This window comes from Pleurodeles waltl, chromosome 1_1 (assembly GCF_031143425.1).
Source record: "Pleurodeles waltl isolate 20211129_DDA chromosome 1_1, aPleWal1.hap1.20221129, whole genome shotgun sequence".
Taxonomy (NCBI): domain Eukaryota; kingdom Metazoa; phylum Chordata; class Amphibia; order Caudata; family Salamandridae; genus Pleurodeles; species Pleurodeles waltl.
Window position 1 is genome coordinate 121,144,415 of NC_090436.1, and position 20,070 is coordinate 121,164,484.

The window sequence follows — 20,070 nt, forward strand, 5'->3', positions numbered from 1 at the left end:
TCTGCACGGAGTCAGGGAGTCCTGGGGGCAAGCTATAATAGAAAGCATTCACTGCAATGTGGCTATATTTGTCAGCAGCCCAAAGCCTTAAATACGTGCAGTTACTCAGAAGCGTACAATACCTGCCCTTCATTTTACATCAAACTGAGGCATTTTTTAGCCCATTTACTGGTTTAGTTGTTGACATTGAAATTGGCTCCTGCGACGTCAAACAGCAGTTTCAGTCATCTTTCTCTTTTTGTCCCCGATGCCCACTACTGTGGCTTTCAGAGATGCATGAGTCACCGTAATTCCTTTTTTCGAAAACGAATCAGGCATTTGATTCATTTTATTTAGTTACTCGCGACACAGGACTATCAAGGACATTATTAGAAGCTCTATCAAGGATAGATGTCAAAATAATCCCACAGAATTCGTTAAATGGCGAGCCTGTTCGTACACGCTTTTAAGGACTCGCTTTAGTTAGTCACTATTTTAAAATCTCAAACATTTTTTACAAGTATAATTCCAAGGAGCTGATACACAGTCGCCCGGCTGGGATTTTCTCTATATCCTTTCAGTTTAAGATGCATGTGGATATACGTATGTCTTTAAGAAACATATAGGTCCAGATTCACAAATATTTTCCTATGGCTTACTCATGTAGTGTTCCTGAATTACCAACGAAACCCCAGACTTTCTGCGGAAATTCATGAGTAAACCAGAAGTACTACAAGGTTTAGTCACTCTTAGCTATACAACAGTCTTTGTGAATATCAACTATAAAAGCCAATACTTGACTCTAACATCATGTCAGAGACTATTAACACTGTAAAGTGGTGCTCTTGAGGGACCGTCCATTCTCCAGTGAGGGTCTATCACAGTGGTCCCCATCTGTAAACGGCACCTGCTTGGCTCAGTCTTCTTTGGTGCAGGAAAAACACGAGAAGGTGTGAGTTGGGCTTCAATCCATAGCCACAGTAGGGATTTCGGTACTGGCGTGATGTGGTTGTAGCAATGTGTTCCTGAAATCTTTCTGAACAGCGTTAGGTGTCATTTTGGAAGGGTGGCTAAAAGCAATTTCCAGCAGTGATATTCCAACAGTACGTTTTATTGTTCATATATGTGAAATGGGTTTTAAGGTCTGGCTTGACAGCAAAGTATTGTTACCACTTATAATTTTTCTGTACGTATACTCAGAGCGGGGTCTGACTCGTCTCAGAGGAGTGTATCTCGCTGAAAGCATGCTATTATCTTTTTGGTGTATCATTCCGCCCTCTAAGAGCTTCCACTGATGTGCATACTGTATGCAGATGTCGCCAGGGCTTTTTCTGCTTTACATTCACTAAGCCAACCTTGATGGATTTTGCCCACAGAAAAAATGCCTGTGGAAACTAATGCAGTACAGCTAATTTCCAAGTAATTTCCCATTCCGTGGCAGACATGTTTTAAAACTGGCGTACTTTTGCATCTCCAAATTACTGATACCCATGGTGTTTGTAATATTGTATGTGAAACGACCTCCTAATATTCCTTTCTTCTTAAGAGGTTGGTGGTATCAGCCACTCACCATGAGCTGGCAGATGTTCTTTTTCACCAACCTCACAGTTCCCCTGCCTCATTTAAAATTTGTGAAATCTGCTTAATTTCAGATGCCAAAGTCACAACTGACTTTGTCATTAAAAACTCTATTGCATCTGCCGATATGCCACAGGGCCTTCACCTTCAAGACGTTGGAAAGGCCACTCTATTTAGTTATCTGAAAACCAACAATAAATGGTAGTTTTTCTTGTACATTGTTAGTTTATGTAAATCCATGTTCAAATACACAATCCTTATCTCATCTCAAGAGTGTGTAGTGTCACAAACTCTCCATGCACGATGGATAGAAACATTACCACATACTAGTTGTTGTCCTAAGTCACAACCTGGGGTGAAATATGACTCACAAAATGTATCATGTGAGTAAAAGTGCCATCCTAAGGTTTAGTCTTAGACTTCAATTCTTTGGCATGCTGCTTCGATAAGGGTGCCTCTTGCAAGGCAAATGGGAGGGTGTGTACTCCTTCTCTCAGTGCCCAACAGTATGTGAAATTGGTGTCCTGAGCTTTTGGTTGGTCCTGCAGTAATGCTAATATAGCGTATGTATGGAGGCCTAGGTCTGTACACAACAATCTGCAGTCCAGAACCTTTTCTGTGGCCTAGAGGTGTGCATCAAATGTGCCCTGGTGTAGTAAAATATAGCAATGGTGGCAGCATACCACTTTCAGTGGGTCAGACATTTTTCCTCTGCCTGTTGGGAGGACAGTCTACTGTCCATGCTAGTATAAAGGTCTGCTTCAGTGTGACCCATGGACCCTTGCTCTGATATTCTGTGTGTGTGTCTAGTGCATGTATGTGTAGCACTGGGACTAGTGGTATCCATTATGGAAAGACATTAGTTTAGCCTGGTACAAGAAGGAGGATCGATACAGCTTCCCCAGACAGTTTAAGTCTATTGACTGTATACCTGTGATTGAAAGATAGAGTTCCAGAAGTGGAGGAGGGTGGAGACAGGGCTATATTTAGATTTTACTAGGAAAAGGGTGCTGATTAGTTCTTTTTGAGCACTGCCACTTGAGAGGTGGTACGTGTAAAAAAAGTGGGTTAGTGGTTGAGGGGGTGAAAACCCTACTCAAGCATCAACCACAAACCTAGTCAGGGTGAACCACCAAAAGTCACTAAATTAACTTATGCCTAACCCTCTGGTAGCTTGGAAAAAAAGCAGTCAGACCTAAATTGAGGCAAAGTGTGAAGTATTTATACAGCACACAAACAGTAATGAAGTGAACAAAACAACACAAGAAAAATCCCAAACCAATTTTAAAAAATCAGTAAATTTCAATGAATAAAATGACAGCAAAATGAATTAAATGAATGAAGTCAGTAGAACCCGAGGTATGAGTTTTGAAAGATTTTAGTGCAAATAGTGCTTAGAAGATCGAAGCACCAACTACGAGTATCTGTTAGCGCAGGACCGTGCAATGTCAAAAGAGAAATGCTGGTCAGATACATGAGGTGGATTGGGCCTAGTCTCGGATTACCTTCAGGCTTAGAAAAAAGTTCAATGAAAATATTTTTTTTCTTACATTCTTTTCCTCACAATGTAGCAATGATACAAAAATATATTTAAATATGCATAAATAGGAAAACAACAATTCATTATTTGTCTAGAAATTTTGTTTTTGCTAAAGTGGGTTTTTAAATTGTCAGTTTGAAAATGCCACTTTTAGAAAGTGGGCATTTTCTTGCGTAAGCCATTCTGTGACTCTGCCTGTTTGTGTATTCACTGTCTGGGTCAGACTGACAGTTGGGCTGTTTGTGAATCTCCACTAGACAGTGAACAAAGGGACCTGGGGTATAGCCTGCATATCCTGATGGGCCATCTGGGCTACAGTGGAGAGAGGAGTGGTCACTTACACCTGAATGGGCTGTGCCTGCCCTCACACAATGCAGTCTCCAACCCCCTGGTGTGAGTCTGGGACCCGGCCTGGGCAAGGCAGGATTGTGTGAACAACAGAGACTTTCCTTTGAAGTTTGCCTGCTTCAGAGGCAGAAAGGGATTTAAGTAGTGGACCCAAACCCTCAGATTTGTAGATTTGCTTCAGGAACCAAGAGGAATCTCTGCCAAGGTGAAGAGCTGAGGAGAAGTGCTGCCTCTGCCTGTGACTGTGCTTTGTTGGGCTATCCTGCTGTTGCTGCTTCTGCCTGAGGAAGGGGACAAAGACTGGACTTTGTGGTAAATTCCTGCTTGTGAAGCATCTCCAAGGGCTTGGACTGAGCTTGCCTCTTGTTTTGAAGTCTCATTGCCATCAAAGACTTCCTCTGCTAGCACCTGGACTCTATACTGAGACTCCTGCCCTGCCAAGTGGTGACCTATCCAGTCCCTGGGACCTTGAAAGGTGAAACTGGTAGAACAAGGACTGAGATCCACACTCAGGGAGCTGTGCAAGGAAAACGTCAAAGTACCACCTGCAAAGCGGCTGAAAAACGACACGCCACTCACCTCGTGGCTGATTTCAACGCATCATCTGCATTGCGGCTGGAGAAATGACGCAACACGCGCTTGCAGCTGCTGGAAACAATGTAAACCCCACACAGCATGGTTTTCAATCACCATGCAACCAGGATTTCTCATGCATCGTCGATGGATATTAAAATCATCGTGAACCTGTGCGGATCCAAAGTGCCCCATCCGGAAAACGATGCATCGCTCTCATGCGTTAGTGAAACACAACGCATCACCTACCCAACCGGAGAAGAAACAAAGCATGGCCTCACTTGCAAGCAAGGACTCGACGCATCGCTGACTTTTCCAACGCACGCTCGCCTGTACTGCTTTATTTTTGACGCAAGCCAGGTACTTTGTGTAACAACAACATTTCCATTGTTTTCTATGGAGTATGATTCTAATATTTTGAAAACTCATAAATTTACTTGTGTATGTTGGATTTTTGTCACTTTGGTCTTGTTTGTTTTAGAAAAATATTGCCTATTCTTCTAAACTGGTGTGGTGTCCATTTTGTAGTGTTTTCACTGCATTACTGTGTGTGTTGGTACAAATACTTTACACATTGCCTTTAAGATAAGCCTGACTGCTTGTGCCTTAAGCTACCAAGGGGGTGAGCAGGGGTTATATAAGTGTGTATCTCCATTGCCCTGACTAGAATGAGGGTCCCTGCTTGGACTGAGTGAAAACTTACTGCCAACCAGAGACCCCATTTCTAACAGTCAAGGACCGGGTGCTATGAATGTTAGGTTTCATTCTTCACTGGTCAAGTAAAGGGCAAATCCCCCTGTAGCCAGGATACTAGCTTGCATTTACCAGAGCATGTGAGAAGCATTGCCCTAAGAGGGTCCCAATCAGCAAGAAAAAACAGTGTGTAAATCTTGTAGTTTATGACTGAAGATTAATGCAGACATTGATATCCAAACTCTCCATGACATCAGGGCAGGGAGAAGGGTCATTAAGAGACATGCAATAGAACAGGCAATTGGAGTTCTGGCAGGAAGGAGCAGCAATCAGTGACAAAAAGTGTAGCAAGAGGGCAATAAATGTGACAAAAATTAAGGGAATGAATGGAATGCATCTATTACTTGCTAATGTCTACTTTTATATGGTTCATATAGGAACATATAGTGCAGGAAAAGATTCAACACAATCCTGGATTGGGAAAGTCACACAGTAATCCCTGGATAGACTATCAATTTGGAAAGGGGATGTTATAAGGCTTACAAACTCCGTTTCTTCTACATATACCATTGATGTGACACATGAAGAATATCAAGTTGGACATCTATTTTCCAACATTGAACCATCTTCCCCTACATGCTCCCTACCACAAGTAGGGTCCTGGCACCGATGTAACATATGTTTTTATAATAATAACATTAAAAAGAGAAATCCACTAAAAAACTAAAGTAATGTTATGATATTGTACAGAGTAATGCAAGGTACATTTTGCAGTACATTGTAACCTCTAGTTGTGATGCTACTAAGCATTAGTAGGTAATTTATGAGACCAGACACAGCTACACATTAAAGAGGAAATTTACAAACGTATTATACAGGCACTTGTGTCATAAACTGTGACCCAAAGCAATGCATTGATTTATTTACCATTAGAAAGGCCTGCAAGTACAGCATAGAATTGTGCAGCACTGCATGAGCCACCGCACAGCCCTTAGTAAATCAAGACAGTATATTTTGTTTGCTAGGCAGATAACAGTATGTTTTTCTAGCCTACTTCTGTAAAACAATTCTATTTATGTCCAGCGGTGATAAAAATCAGCCAGCTGCAATTTCATCTCACATCAGATCCACAATTCACATTTTCCCATTTAAGTGCAAAAACAATTGAATAAGCAAACTACACCATGTAGATGCAGGTTCAACTTCCTACATGACAAAGGGTATGGTTCAAGGTGGTGGCAGAATCTGCTAGCCTTTTAAGACTATGTAGTCTCTAACAATGTGACATTATTTGACATTTTTAAATATCATTTTAACATACATGATGGCACTGCACCAACAATGCAGGTTCTTCATCACATCTCCTACCAATCTTAGAAAAATCAAACAAATTTTTTTTTCCTTTTCTATAGATATAGGCCCTCATTCTGACCTTGGCGGGCGGCGGAGGCCGCCCGCCAAAGTCCCGCCGTCAGGTTACCGTTCCGCGGTCGAAAGACCGCGGCGGTAATTCTGACTTTCCCGCTGGGCTGGCGGGCGGTCTCGTTCAGACCGCCAGCCAGCCCAGCGGGAAAGACGCTTCCACGATGAAGCCGGCTCGGAATCGAGCCGGCGGAGTGGAAGCTGTGCGACGGGTGCAGTTGCACCCGTCGCGTATTTCACTGTCTGCGCAGCAGACAGTGAAATACATGTAGGGGCCCTCTTACGGGGGCCCCTGCAATGCCCATGCCAGTGGCATGGGCACTGCAGGGGCCCCCAGGGGCCCCGCGACCCCCCCTACCGCCATCCGGATCTCGGCGGTCCGACCGCCGGGATCTGGATGGCGGTAGGGGGGGTCAGAATCCCCGCGGCGGTGCAGCAAGCTGCGCCGCCGCGGAGGATTCAATGGGGCCGCGGTACACTGGCGGGACCCCGCCAGTGGTGCCGGTCCGACCGCGGCTTTACCGCCGCGGTCGGAATCCCCATTGAAGCACCGCCGGCTTGTCGGCGGTGCTCCCGCGGTCCTCCGCCCTGGCGGTCAAAGACCGCCAGGGTCAGAATGAGGGCCATAATGTCTGTAGACTCATTGTTGCTTCCAAAAATGACTAAGTATAGGAAAAACACTGCCATGGCAAACACTGCTGCTAAGAAAACCTCATTGACTAGAGGGATGATGAAAGCCATGACCAGCGCATAGCAAGTTGTAATTCTGGAAGAAGAATAGATAAATCAAGTTTCTAGGCTCTACTTCTCTGTCAGTGTTGCTGACATGGACTCTTGTCTCCTCGCATTAACTTCCACATGATACACACCACAATGAGCAAATGCGACAACACAAAATAGAGGGGCCCACGTTGGGTAAATTTCCAAATCCTGGCACCCCTGAATGTTACTTTTTATTGTACTCAAAGTAGGACCACACTAATTTAGAACTTTACTCAAAGTTTATGATTCAATTAAAAAAATGAAAGGTTTGGGCTCATAAATCCCCTGTCATGCTTCATCATTGGCCATCCTTATTCGCCAAAGAATCCTCTAATAGCAGGCAGGCTACTTGTGTGTTCACAGGAAGCACTTAGGGATGAGGGTTGCAGTATGGGATCCAAGAAATACAGAACTAACAGTCTTGGTGGCATCCTACTTAGGACTATCTTTATTTTATGAAGAAGGCAACAAAATGGTAAAGATCTCAAGTGATGCCTAGGAGTGGCAGTCATCCTGCAACTGATAGGCCAACATGTATTAACGAATTCTCTATCTGCGGTCTGTGATTTGTGTCAGGACCAGGTATCCATGTTTCACTATGCTACTAATGCAAACATACTATACATGTAGCATGCATCCATATGTAATACCCAATTATGTATTTCTTCTTCCTGCTGAATAGAAAAATGCTTCTTTGGCATGTATTTAAAAGGTCCCTAAGCTAAACTGGGGAAGACCACATGGAGGAGTACAGCGAGGGTGGCCTTGTAGTCACACATTTGTGAAAGGTATCACCCTGCTCATTCACCTACTGTGGCGTCTGTCTCCTCCTTACGATCTGAAGGATGCAAATGTAGACAGCCCAGTTTCTTCTCTCATTCTCTTGACCCCCGGAGAGTGGGGTGTCATAGGCTGCTCAGTATTTAGCTCCATCTTTCCTTAAGAGAGATAATTAGGGCAAATGAGTATAGCCCTTATAATAAAGGCCTGAAGGAAGTCCCAGTAAGGGAAATTATGCAGACTTATCTTCCTGTTAAATTATTCCTTTACACCATTGGGCAAGGTGTTGTTATTCAAAGTGACTAATTGTGGAGAGGAAATGGTGTTGTCACACAGTTAAATACATATGTGCAAAATTACCCATTAGTAGGTAAACTCCTGAATATGGGTGAAACTCTCCACTTGGTATACCAAAATCAGACTTGAACTGCGTCATGCATGAGGAGCTGGCAATTTATAACCTTGAAGACATGATAATAGTACATTTTTGGATTTCAGTTTGGGCCATCTCAGCTGCTACAACAACAAGACACCGCTAAGATGGAAAAGGCAATTTTCATGGATCAATTATGTCTTAAGTAACAGTACCAGAATGGGCTCTAATTCAATATTTGAAGCTCTGAATGAAATGTCTGGGATGGATAAGGGGCATTTGTGTTCTTAATTCTGTGGAGTTCTTAAGTATGAAAGGAGTACCTCATGTGGCTGCATGGTTTATGTGACCAGTATCTTTGGGTGAGATTTAGGGTCTGATTACAGGTACAGTGGTCCAAAGACTAGCCTGCCCGCGGTGGTGGTCTGACCACCACATCCTTGGTGGTCTGACAGCCAGATTTGGATGGTGGTGGTCAGACCACCACAAGACTGCTGCCACTGCCAGGATCTTGGATCCCATCAAATTGGTGGTGTGGAAAGCCATGGTCAAGCATGGCGGTCTGATTTCAGCACCACCATGCTGACCACGACTTGCCTTTCCAACTGCCTTTTCATGGCAGGGACACTGCCATGAAAGGGCCAGCAGAAAGGTAGAGATGGGGCCAGAGGGGGGCTCCTGCACCACCCATGCCCATGTCATGGCCATTGCAGTGGCCTCCCTGTCAGCACAGTCAGAATGTGCACTGTCTGAATTGGCAAAAGTGTACATTCTGACTGTGCTGGTGGTGCAGACAGTGCAGAAGCCTGGGCCTCAGCTTTCTCTTAAAGCCAATGCTGCTGCACTGTCTCTGCCATCCAGCCCAGTGGGAACATCATAATACAGCAGTGGGGGGCCGCAGGCTTAGGAGCGTCCTCCCCACCACTGTGTTGACGGTCCGGCAGTCAGACCGCCAAAATCATAATAAGGGCCTTAGTACTGATCTTTCTGCTGGAATCTTACACTACCTCAAAGTGAAGGTGCCAGAGGTCTCTCTTACCATGATGAAGGATATGTATAGAATTGCATATTTTTTAATTCTTTTGTAATGTTCTCTGATGAAAACGCTCTGCTCAATGATATGGATTAATAAACATTCAGGCCAGGCTTTGTAAATGTGCTTCTGCTGAGTATTACATTGGTTGGTATGACGTTAATCAGTTTTTAAAGCAGCATTGTTAGATGATAGTTGGGACCTTGAGGTTGATGGCTATGTTGTTTCCACAATTTCAATAGAATTGCTGTAGATTCTAACTTTCTGTATACATATTGGTATCTAATGTATGTCTAACATGTGCGGTACAATCCCAGCACATTAGCATAGTTTTGCACAATTTGCATAATATATGTTTGTTATGTTATCATGAAGCAGTTATGTATGAGCTTAACTTTTATTCACTCCATGTGTTTTATACTGTTTAGTCACAAACATTGTTTGCTTGATTGATTGACTGGTGGTCTGATTCTTGAATATCTGGATCGAAAAGAGTGGAAAAGCATGTCGGTCTCTGGCACTGTGTGCATACCGCTGCAGCCTTGGAAGAGATACCTAGGGCAATTTGTAGACTTGTATGTGGGCGGAATTGTGATATTACCCCACTAGCCATTCTAGAGAATGATTTGTTGGTGTCTTTTCCATTTGCCCACATTTGCATTAAAAAATCTTTGTATCTTGAATTGAGTGTATAAAGTCTCACACACAAGTCAAATTTCCCCAAAACTAGGGCCATGCACAAGTTACTGATTCTTGTTTTTAAAGCAGTGACTGGACCCCACTGACATTCTACGTCAGTAAACAGCTGCTGGCAAATATGTCTTTCAATCAAAACCCCCTGGTGACACCCAAACTACTGTGTGCTACTTCAAAGTTCTGGTTCTTTTATTTTATTTTTCAATTTTTTTATTTTATTTTAGATAGCCTGATTCGTACTATATATAAAACACTTGGTAAATCAACAAATAAAAAGATTTTACAATAATATTAGGCTAATAATACTTTGCTTGAAAATACAATGTATAAAAGAAATATATTAATTCAGTTTAGTAAAGCTCTTAAATCTACTTGATATGGTTCAACATTTGTTCGACATACCTATATGTCAAAATACATATTTTGTTTCACATAAACCCTTGCTAGCTTTAATAGCCAAATTTGGAATTCTGGCGGTTCAGAGGTTTTCCAATAAGTGGTTACTACAGATCCGGTAAATAAATTAGCTCACTCACTGGAGAGCACCCTTTGATGCTATCCCAAAGTTTTGGGAGCAAGCTATTAGTATTGATCATATATCAGGTAGTATTCTAATTTACAGTCAGTTTTCATTAATGCTATTACCCCATGCCAATACCCTCGCAGGTAGGGCAGCCCTGGATCATATGTAACCAGTTTCTATCTCCTTTGCATCTAAGACATCTACTCTGTATGTTCTCATTCCATTTATAGGGAAGTTGCGAGGTATAATAGATCAAACATTGGGCATAAATGCGAAATTTCCTAGCTATCGTGAAGGAAAGTTTCAATTCTATTAAGGACACGGAGGCGAGGATTATGCATATCTTTCTTCACCTTTTATTAATCAGCAAGTTCAAAGTTAAACACAAAATGAACAGAAAAACTACAAGTTCCATGAAGCCGCCGCCATGGTAACCAGTATCCAATGAGGTTCCACCTTTCACTCTGGTATAAATAGTCTCAGCTGTGACACACTTCCTCGACTTCACTGCGGAAATCTCATGCGAATTAACTGGGTGTAGTCTGGGAACCTAAAAAACATACGGTGAGATTAGGACCCAAACCAATAACGTAATGTCACATTTCAATGCCAGCAAAACAAGAAATATACATATGTGTCATAACTTGAAGCACAAAAATACAATCCTGAGACTATCAACATCGTTGAAAGAAAAAACTATAAACCTGAGCAAAGAAATAAATAAATAAACAAGGTATACATGCCAATATACTACCTCAATACGAAGAAACATGAGTTCGGGAGGGCAGAAGACTCGAGAGTAGTATGTGGGTGGGATAATCCTCGCCTCCGTGTCCTTAATAGAATTGAAACTTTCCTTCACGATAGCTAGGAAATTTAGCATTCTATAGCAGGACCGGAGGCGAGGATTATGCAAGTTCAAAGCTTATCAACCACCAGTGAGGTTGCCTCATGAATAGGTTTAAAGTAGAACTTCTTAAAAGTAGATTCCGAAGACCAATCCGCAGCATGCATGATGTCTTCCAATCTACCCCCAACCTGTATGGCCTTCGAAGCCATGGCCCCCCGTGTAGAATGAGCGCCAAAAACTTGGATATCAATACCTGCCTCAGACAGAATCCAACGGATCCATCTGGCAATGGAAGGAGAAGAAACCGCCTTAAACGGTCTTTTTATAGAGATCAATAATTGGTTCTCACCCGGAGGTCTATGATTCGCGGTTATTTCCTCATAGACCTTGAGACATCTAACCACGCATAATTTTGGGGAGTTAGGAAAAGAAGGATCGGATACTGACCTGGTATGATTCTTAGTTCTCCTAGAAATAGTAAACGTGACACCTTCTGGGGTAAAGACACGGGCTGATACATCCAGGGCCCTGATATCTGATACGCGTTTAAACGAAATGAGGCATAAAAGCATGGCCAATTTGGCAGATAATTCCTTCAGGGACAAATGCCGATTATCCTGCCAAGAGGACAAAAGATTAAGGACTCTGTTGACATCCCAGAGATTTGTATATCTGGCCTGAGGAGGTCTAGAAAGTCTGATACCCTTGAGGAGTTTACATATCCAAGGATGTTCGCCGACCGGAAGGTTGTTCAGAGGGGGTTGACCTGCAGATATAGCTGAGCGAAAAAAATTAATCGTACAGTAAGCAAGACCAGACTCCGCTAATTCTGCAAGGAAATTTGCGATGTCTGTAATGCTGGCCCCCATGGGATCACGGTGTTTGTCCACACACCAACGAGACCATCTGTTCCATGCTGAACTGTATCGTTTGCATGTGCCAGGGGCCCAGGCCTGCGCAATGAAGTTTTTAGCTTCTTTCGAAAGTCGGCCGTCCTGCCAACGATGCCTGAAATCTTCCAAGCTATGAGAGAGAGATGACCCTGAAGGACCAGGGGGTGATAAGATCCCGACGGGTCCCGTAGGAGTGCAGAAAAAACTGGGAGACGCAGGGGGCACTCGCAAGATAGTTCCAGAAGAGTCAGAAACCAAGCCTGAGACCTCCACCAGGGAGTTATTAGAACTATTGTCGCCTCCTGCCTGCGGACCTGAGCTGCGACTCGCGGGATCATAAGAAACGGAGGGAAAGCATAACCTTGAAGAGTCCCCCACTGTTGGCGAAACGCATCTACTCCCGCCGCTCCCGGATCCGGGCGCCAGTTGAAGTAATGTGGAAGGTGAGCGTTCCACCTGGACGCAAAGAGGTCTACTGTGCAGGGACCCCAACGGGTCATGATCGCTTGAAAAACCGAGCGATGTAATTGCCAATCGCTGGAGTCTGTGAGAAATCGGGAGTACCAGTCCGCCCAAGCATTCTGGGCCCCCGGAAGATACTCCACCGTGACCGAGACTTGGTGTTGGAGACAAAAATGCCAGAAGTCCTTTGCTAGTTCCGCTAGAGCTCTCGATCGCGTCCCTCCTAAACGGTTTATGTACTGTACCGCCGATACATTGTCCATCCTGAGAAGAACTACACATGAGACTTTGTCTCTCGTTAGGGACCTTATCGCAAACGACCCTGCTAGGAGTTCCAGACAATTGATATGCATGCTGAGTTCCTGTGGAGTCCAGCGTCCCCCAAACGAAATGTCCCCGCATCGAGCCCCCCATCCCTGGCGACTGGCATCTGACTCTATCACCAGATCCGGGGCCGCTCCGAAAATGGCTCTGCCATTCCATGCTTCCATGTGGTCCAGCCACCAAAATAATTCCATTCTCGCTTCCTGAGATAGGGAGATGAGCTCGGAATAAGTCACCCCTCGGCGAAGGTGGAAAGCCTTCAGGCGTTGAAGGGCTCTGTAGTGTAGGGGGCCTAGAAATATGGCCTGAATTGAGGAAGAAAGCAGGCCGACTACTCTGGCTAATTGGCGAAGGGAAATCCTGTCTCGCTGAAGGACTCTCCTCAGTTCCTTTTTTATTTTGGATATCTTTGTGGATGGAAGACTGAGGGATGCCGAACGAGAATCTATGAGAAAACCCAGGAAGACTAATGATTGGGTCGGAGAGAGTTCCGATTTTTGTTGATTGATTACAAACCCCAGGTCCTGGAAAAGAGCAATAGTTGTGTTCAAATTGGATAAAAGTTGAGATCTGGATTGATCCAACAAGAGGATGTCGTCCAGGTAAATGATGAGCCGTATGCCCTGTAACCTCAGTGTTTCCACCACTGGTTTGAGGAGTTTGGTAAAGCACCACGGAGCCGACGAGAGACCGAACGGGAGAGTGGTGAATTCGAACACCTGACCGTTCCAGAGGAATTGAAGGAATCTGCGGTGAGGGGAAAAAATTGGGACGGTGAGGTAAGCGTCCTTGAGATCTAGGCGCACCATCCAGTCCCCCTGTAAAAGGAGGTCTCTGAGCAAATGAATACCTTCCATCTTGAAATGCCTGTAAACAACCCATTCGTTGAATGCTCGAAGATTGATGACAGGCCGAAACCCCTTGTCCTTCTTTTCTACTAAGAAGAGATTGCTTATAAAACCCCTGGGGTGCCGGGAAGAGGGGGCAATGGCGCCCTTGTCCAGAAGACCCCGAACCTCTAAATCTATGAGTTCGCAATCTGCCGCAGAAAACACTATCGGTGGAGGCAGATTCTCCTGAACAGGGGTGCCCCAAAATTCTATCTGAAACCCCGAGACCGTCTGTAATACCCAGGCGTCTGATGTAATACGTCTCCAGTTGGCCTTGAAACTCCGCAATCTCCTTCCGAAATTTAGAGGGGAAAAAGGGATAAGCCTTACCCGATGGACCTCCTGGGGCATTGGCTGCTCCACGTGCGGATCTGGAAGCTCTGCCTCTTCCCCTTCCTCTGTTGGGGAAGAACGTTCCCTGTCGGCCATCACGCCACCCGTTGTTTCGGTAGGAACCGGGGCCTTGTTGGTAAGGACGGCCGGAAGAGCGACCCCTGCCTCGTCCGGCCCCGCCAAAAACCTTACTGGGAAAAATCTTTTTAATGGAAGACTGGGCTTTATCAAGAGCCGAAAAAGTAGCAACGAATTTACCCAGTTCTTTGACAAAATGGTCACCAAATAAATTGCCTTGGGCAATAGCCCCTGCCTCCGAGTTTGAAAGTTCACCCAATTTGGGATCGATTTTGATCAATAAAGACCTGCGCCTTTCCGCGGAAATGGCACAGTTCGCATTGCCCAGAAGACAGACAGCTCTCTGGGCCCATCCTGCGACAATGTCTGTCTGCAGGGGAGTGTTTGAATGTTTGGCGCGTTCTGCCAGTTGAATGATCTGTGTGAGGGGTCCCAACACATCCAGAAGCTTGTCCTGGCATGCCCTCCAGGAGCGATCTATCCCTTTCTTGGGATCTTTAATATATTTCGCAAAAAAGGTACACATTTTTGGATCAATATCCGGAGTAAAAGCAACCTTATCCGATAACGATGGGCGAGGGCATTCGGCCCGTAAACGAGCACGCACTTCCTTGTCCAAAGGTTGCCTAATTTTACTGGCGACATACTCCGCAACCTTAAGGTCCGGCCGCCACTCAGAGGAACGTGGATGGTAGATACCCTCCGGTTCAAACATGTCTGAGTCCGAATCCCCAGGATCAGAATGATCCGGCAGGGTAGTATTAGGACGCCAAGGGCGACCTGAATCATCATCCAATGATGATGAATTGTCGTCTGAACCACCCAGGATGCCTTTAGGTGAACCAGAATCAGGGTTCCATAGATGGTGAAGCCTGTCACCCATTATTCCGGGCAATCTCTTGGAGTGTGATAAAAAATCGCTATCCTCCAGGTGCCCCGCGTCGCGCTTGCGCCTGTTCTTGGGAGCCGAAAGGGTAGAAGTATCACCCTCAGTTCCCGTCACGCCAAACATGCCCGTACCCTTGGACACCTGTTCTGTGAGTTTAGCCACAGTTTCTCTAAGAGGGGCCAAAGCGTGCGAAATTGCTTGCGAGAATAAGGTGTCTACCCCAGGGGGAATGGTACGGTGAGAGGGACCCTCACCCGGGGACATGTTGGCAAAAGGCTCATGTTCCTGAGAAGACTGCATGCTGAGGTTCAGACAAAAAACGTGACAGAGAATAACACCCTATAAATATATAAAGGGCAATTTCCTACCCCCTCTGTCCAAAAACAAGAAATGTAAAGCACAAAATTTCTTCCCCGTAGGGGTATAATCAACCAAACGGTGTCACGGGGTAGGAAACAGTCAAAACACCAAGGGGGTCATTCTGACTCCCGCCGGGCGCGGTCACCGCGCGCCCGGCGGGAGCCGCCAAAATACCGTACCGCGGTCGGAAGACCGCAGTGGGTATTTTGAGGTTTCCCCTGGGCTGGCGGGCGGCCTCCAAAAGGCCGCCCGCCAGCCCAGGGGAAACCGTCCTTCCCACGATGAAGCCGGCTCGTAATCGAGCCGGCGGAGTAGGAAGGTGCGACGGGTGCTACTGCACCCGTCGCATATTTCACTGTCTGCTAAGCAGACAGTGAAATACAAGCGGGGCCCTCTTACAGGGGCCCCGCAACACCCCCTACCGCCATCATGTTCCTGGCGGGCGAACCGCCAGGAACAGGATGGCGGTAGGGGGTGTCAGAATCCCCTCGGCGGCGCAGCAAGCTGCGCCGCCTTGGAGGATTCCAACGGGCAGTGGTAAACCGGCGGGAGACCGCCGGTTTACCCTTTCTGACCGCGGCTGAACCGCCGCGGTCAGAATGCCCTCGGGAGCACCGCCAGCCTGTTGGCGGTGCTCCCGTGGTCAGTGGCCCTGGCGGCCACCGGCCGCCAGGGTCAGAATGACCCCCCAAGTGTTGAAGAGATGAGGAAAATATATATTCAAAATACATGAGCGTGTAGCACCCTAACGCACTCAAACGGTTAATGCGCATTAAACAAACTCTGGGCGCCTTCTGAGTGAAAGAAAAAGACGCGCGCCCTCAGACGGGTGCGACGCGCTAAAAACTGAATATAAACAGAAGAAGTGCACTCGAGGGGAACGCGCGTTCCGAGTCGAGCGCACTTTCGTAGCAACACCCGTTGCTACAACAGTGCAAATAACTGAAGGCGAAGCGCTCGAGCGGAACGCGTGTTCCGAGACGAGTACACCCGCCTAGCAACGCTTAGTTGCTACAACAGAGAAAATGTATAAGAAGCGCTCGAGCAGAACGCGAGTTCCGCGACGAGCACACCCCCGTAGCAGCACTGGTTGCTACCACAGAAAGAAACAAAAGGCAACAACGCGCCAAACAAACAAAGCAATGTTAGCCGGAGGCAGGAAAGGCACTTATCTGAGCAGTGAAGAAAGAGGAAGTGTGTCACAGCTGAGACTATTTATACCAGAGTGAAAGGTGGAACCTCATTGGATACTGGTTACCATGGCGGCGGCTTCATGGAACTTGTAGTTTTTCTGTTCATTTTGTGTTTAACTTTGAACTTGCTGATTAATAAAAGGTGAAGAAAGATATGCATAATCCTCGCCTCCGGTCCTGCTATAGAATCTGCATTCTGCTGAAATGAGACCCTCATGTGGTAATCATTGTTTAAAAATGTACCTCTCCCCAATCTTTACAGCTGAATAATTATTCTTTTTTTTTTTTTTTTTACTATTGAGTCTGTTGAATTCAGGGCCTCAATGTGACTTTGGCAGACCTCCGGACCGCCCTGGTGGCGGTCTTTCAAACAGCGCAGGCCAATGGTCTTCTAACCGCCGGACTATGAGTTCCCCATGGGGCTGGCAGAGCGAGGCAGGGGGCAGTATACTGGAGCTACTGCTGGCCATGCTACCCTCCCTGCCGGCACAATGGGTGGACTGTGCCCATGTACCACGTTGTGCATGGGACACAGTACACCCCCGAACCCCAACATAGTCCGCCGTTTTGGGGCCCTCACTTGTCTGACCGGCAAGCTCTCCATGGTGGTGGTCTCACTATTGAAAGTTTGGCTGTCCTGCAGGTTGTAATGGCCATGGCCGCCCCAGTGCCGGGATCTCCAACATTGGCCACCGTGGTCAGGACCCCTGCGGTCCCTGCCGCACTGACTATGGTCCGACCGCCAAACTCATAATCTGGCAATTTCATCACTAAAGTTGCAGTGGTTGGCCCGCCACTTCTACCATAGAGGTTTACGGGACTGTGAACCTCCTAATGAGGCCCTCATTTTTGTTTCTCCATAGATATTGTACACAATGGCTAATCGTTCTCTAAATATTGGCAACAGTAAATAAATCCAATTCAATATCCTTTGATTTTCAGTTAAATGTAAGGAACAGTTACCCAATACTTTGCAATTGTTTGCAAGAATATTCATGCCACTTCATTGTTGGACATACACCCAGGATATCATTTTGTTGTTTACAAACCTTTCACATATTTTACCAGATCTGACTTATTTCCACCTCTGTAACCTCTGTGAAAATTGCTTTTAAGAAGGGGTTGCAGCATGGTATATGAGATTTTTTAGGATACAGAATATCTGTTGTATTTTTTTATGAAAACTATACATTGTGCAAAATAGTACTGATTTGGGATTCTGTATCTTTAGCGGCAGGAAAGCTGGATATAGCAATTGTTTCCCTTTTGTTATTTCTATTAAGTAATCATTACATGTTTTTAAACAAGGTAAGGTATGAAATCTTGTACGTGTTAGCAAAAAAGGCGAAAAATAATAATTCCTTAAATTGGTGTTGTGGGACCTGTCAGTCATAAGGTGGTCTTCCCTCTAAACTGTCTGCATTAGCCTTCACTTTTTGCTGAAATTCATTTTTGATGGCTTTAGCATTCTGTGCTCTTTACCCTTTCCAACCAGTGATAAAGTGCTGTGCTCTCTCCTTTAAACATGGTAAAATTGGCTTACACCTGATTGGCATATTTAATTTACTTACAGGTCCATTTTTAAGTGGTACACCACATACCAAGAGCCTGTAAATTACATTCTACTAGTAGGCCTGCAGCACTCATGGTGCCACACATTTAGGTAGCCCCTTAAAACATGTCCCAGGCCTACCCTTTCAGCCTGAATGCAGTTTGAAACTGTCAATTCAACTTAGCAATATAACCCCTTTGCCAAGACTTGAAGTCCCTATTTACTGTATATAGGTCATCCCTAAGGTAGCCCTAGGTAGCCAATAGGACAGGGTGCATGGTAATTAAAGGTTAGACATTTACTTTCAAGTAAAGTAAAAAAAAAAAAAATATTGTTTTCTCTACTATGAGCCCTACCTGCCAAGTAGAATAACATTGGGTTTCCTTATTACATGTACTAAGTGATACTATTTGATGAAGAACAGATGAGCACTTCATGTTTGGTGTATGAGAAATTGTAATGAAAAATCCTCTTTAGAGGTAAAGTAAGATTCTCAGTTACAATTTAGAAAATGTCACTTTTAGAAAGATGGCACTTTCTTCCTCCAAACTATTTGGTGCCTGCAGCCTCCCCCAGGGTCACATGACTGGTGTAGTTGGCAGTTGGAGTTTGTTTAGTCCTTCCAGACAGCTGCACAATAAGGCATTAGGTGTGCCTGGATAGGCCATCAACTGGCTGTATGAGGGGGTGGAGGCTGGCACAACCCCACTTGCAACTGAATACTCTGTGCTTTTTCTTTACACAAGAGACTTTCCATCCCTGCACTGTCAATGCAGCCTGCTTGGAGCAAAGGAAATGTCATACTTCTAGAAACTTCTCCTACTTCAAAGAAGGTACTATGTATAAAAAGAAGACCCTCAGACCCACTCTTTAAATCACTTTTTGGTCCTGTAGAAAGACCCTCAGAGGTCTGCCCGCTGCTGTGTACTCCCCAAGACTGCTTTGATGCACATGGAAAAACTGTTTTGCTACCTGGGGCCTGCCTTGTATCCCCAAAGGCCAGCCCTGCTGTTTGAGCCCTGCTTTGCCACCTGAACCCAGGATACTAGAGTGACTCCAAAGGCTAGTTTTCTGGCCTCCTGACCAGAACCTAAGGGACATAAAAGACTCCCACCATGTTGAATCTGCACCTGAACCCAGCCTATGTGAGTTCTAATCCCCAAGTGGTGCCTCTCGAGTCCTGGACCCTTGGTGGTGGTGCTAAAGCTGCCAAACCCAAATTTTGGGACTTAGAAAATGTTTACCTAAATTTGCTTTGAGAACTGAGGGACAGCTGGGACCAACCTGCTTGCTGCTCTGGGCAATGTGCATCACAGGTTAGTCTGACTCTAGGACAGTTCCCACTACATTTTTCACCGAAAATGCAAATCCTGTTCAGAGGTCCCTCGGGGAAGGAGTATCTGGCCTCCTGGAACTCTCATCGGCTACAGTCTCCAGTCTCTCCCACTAAAGATTTTCGATTTCCAAAAAAGTGAGTAAGTCTGACTGTAGATTTTCAACGCAACTTTGTCCAGCAGGTACCCAATGACACTGCCTTCTCCTCGGACACCCACTGCAGCCTCCCTCCACTTAACTTTACCCTCTCAGATCTTTTTCTTCAAAATTCCTTTGAAGTCCAAATGTAAGGGCTGATTGGTCCAAATCCACTCTTTGTATCCAACCCACACTTTATTACAGTCAGCCTTATTTTTCAACTTTGAACCCATCTCACGTGACTAATATCCAGGGTTGTAGCTTTGATCTTATAGGCACTAGATTTTACTGAAAACTTTAAAAAATCATAACTCTGGTTCCACTGATTGGATTTTTGTCATTTTGGTGTCAAATAATATACTCAATTTTACTCTATTTTTTCAAAACTTGGTGAGATTTCTCTTGTTCGTATTTTTACTTTATTGCTGATTGTGTGCTCCATAAATACTTAACGCATTGCCTCTAAGTTAAGC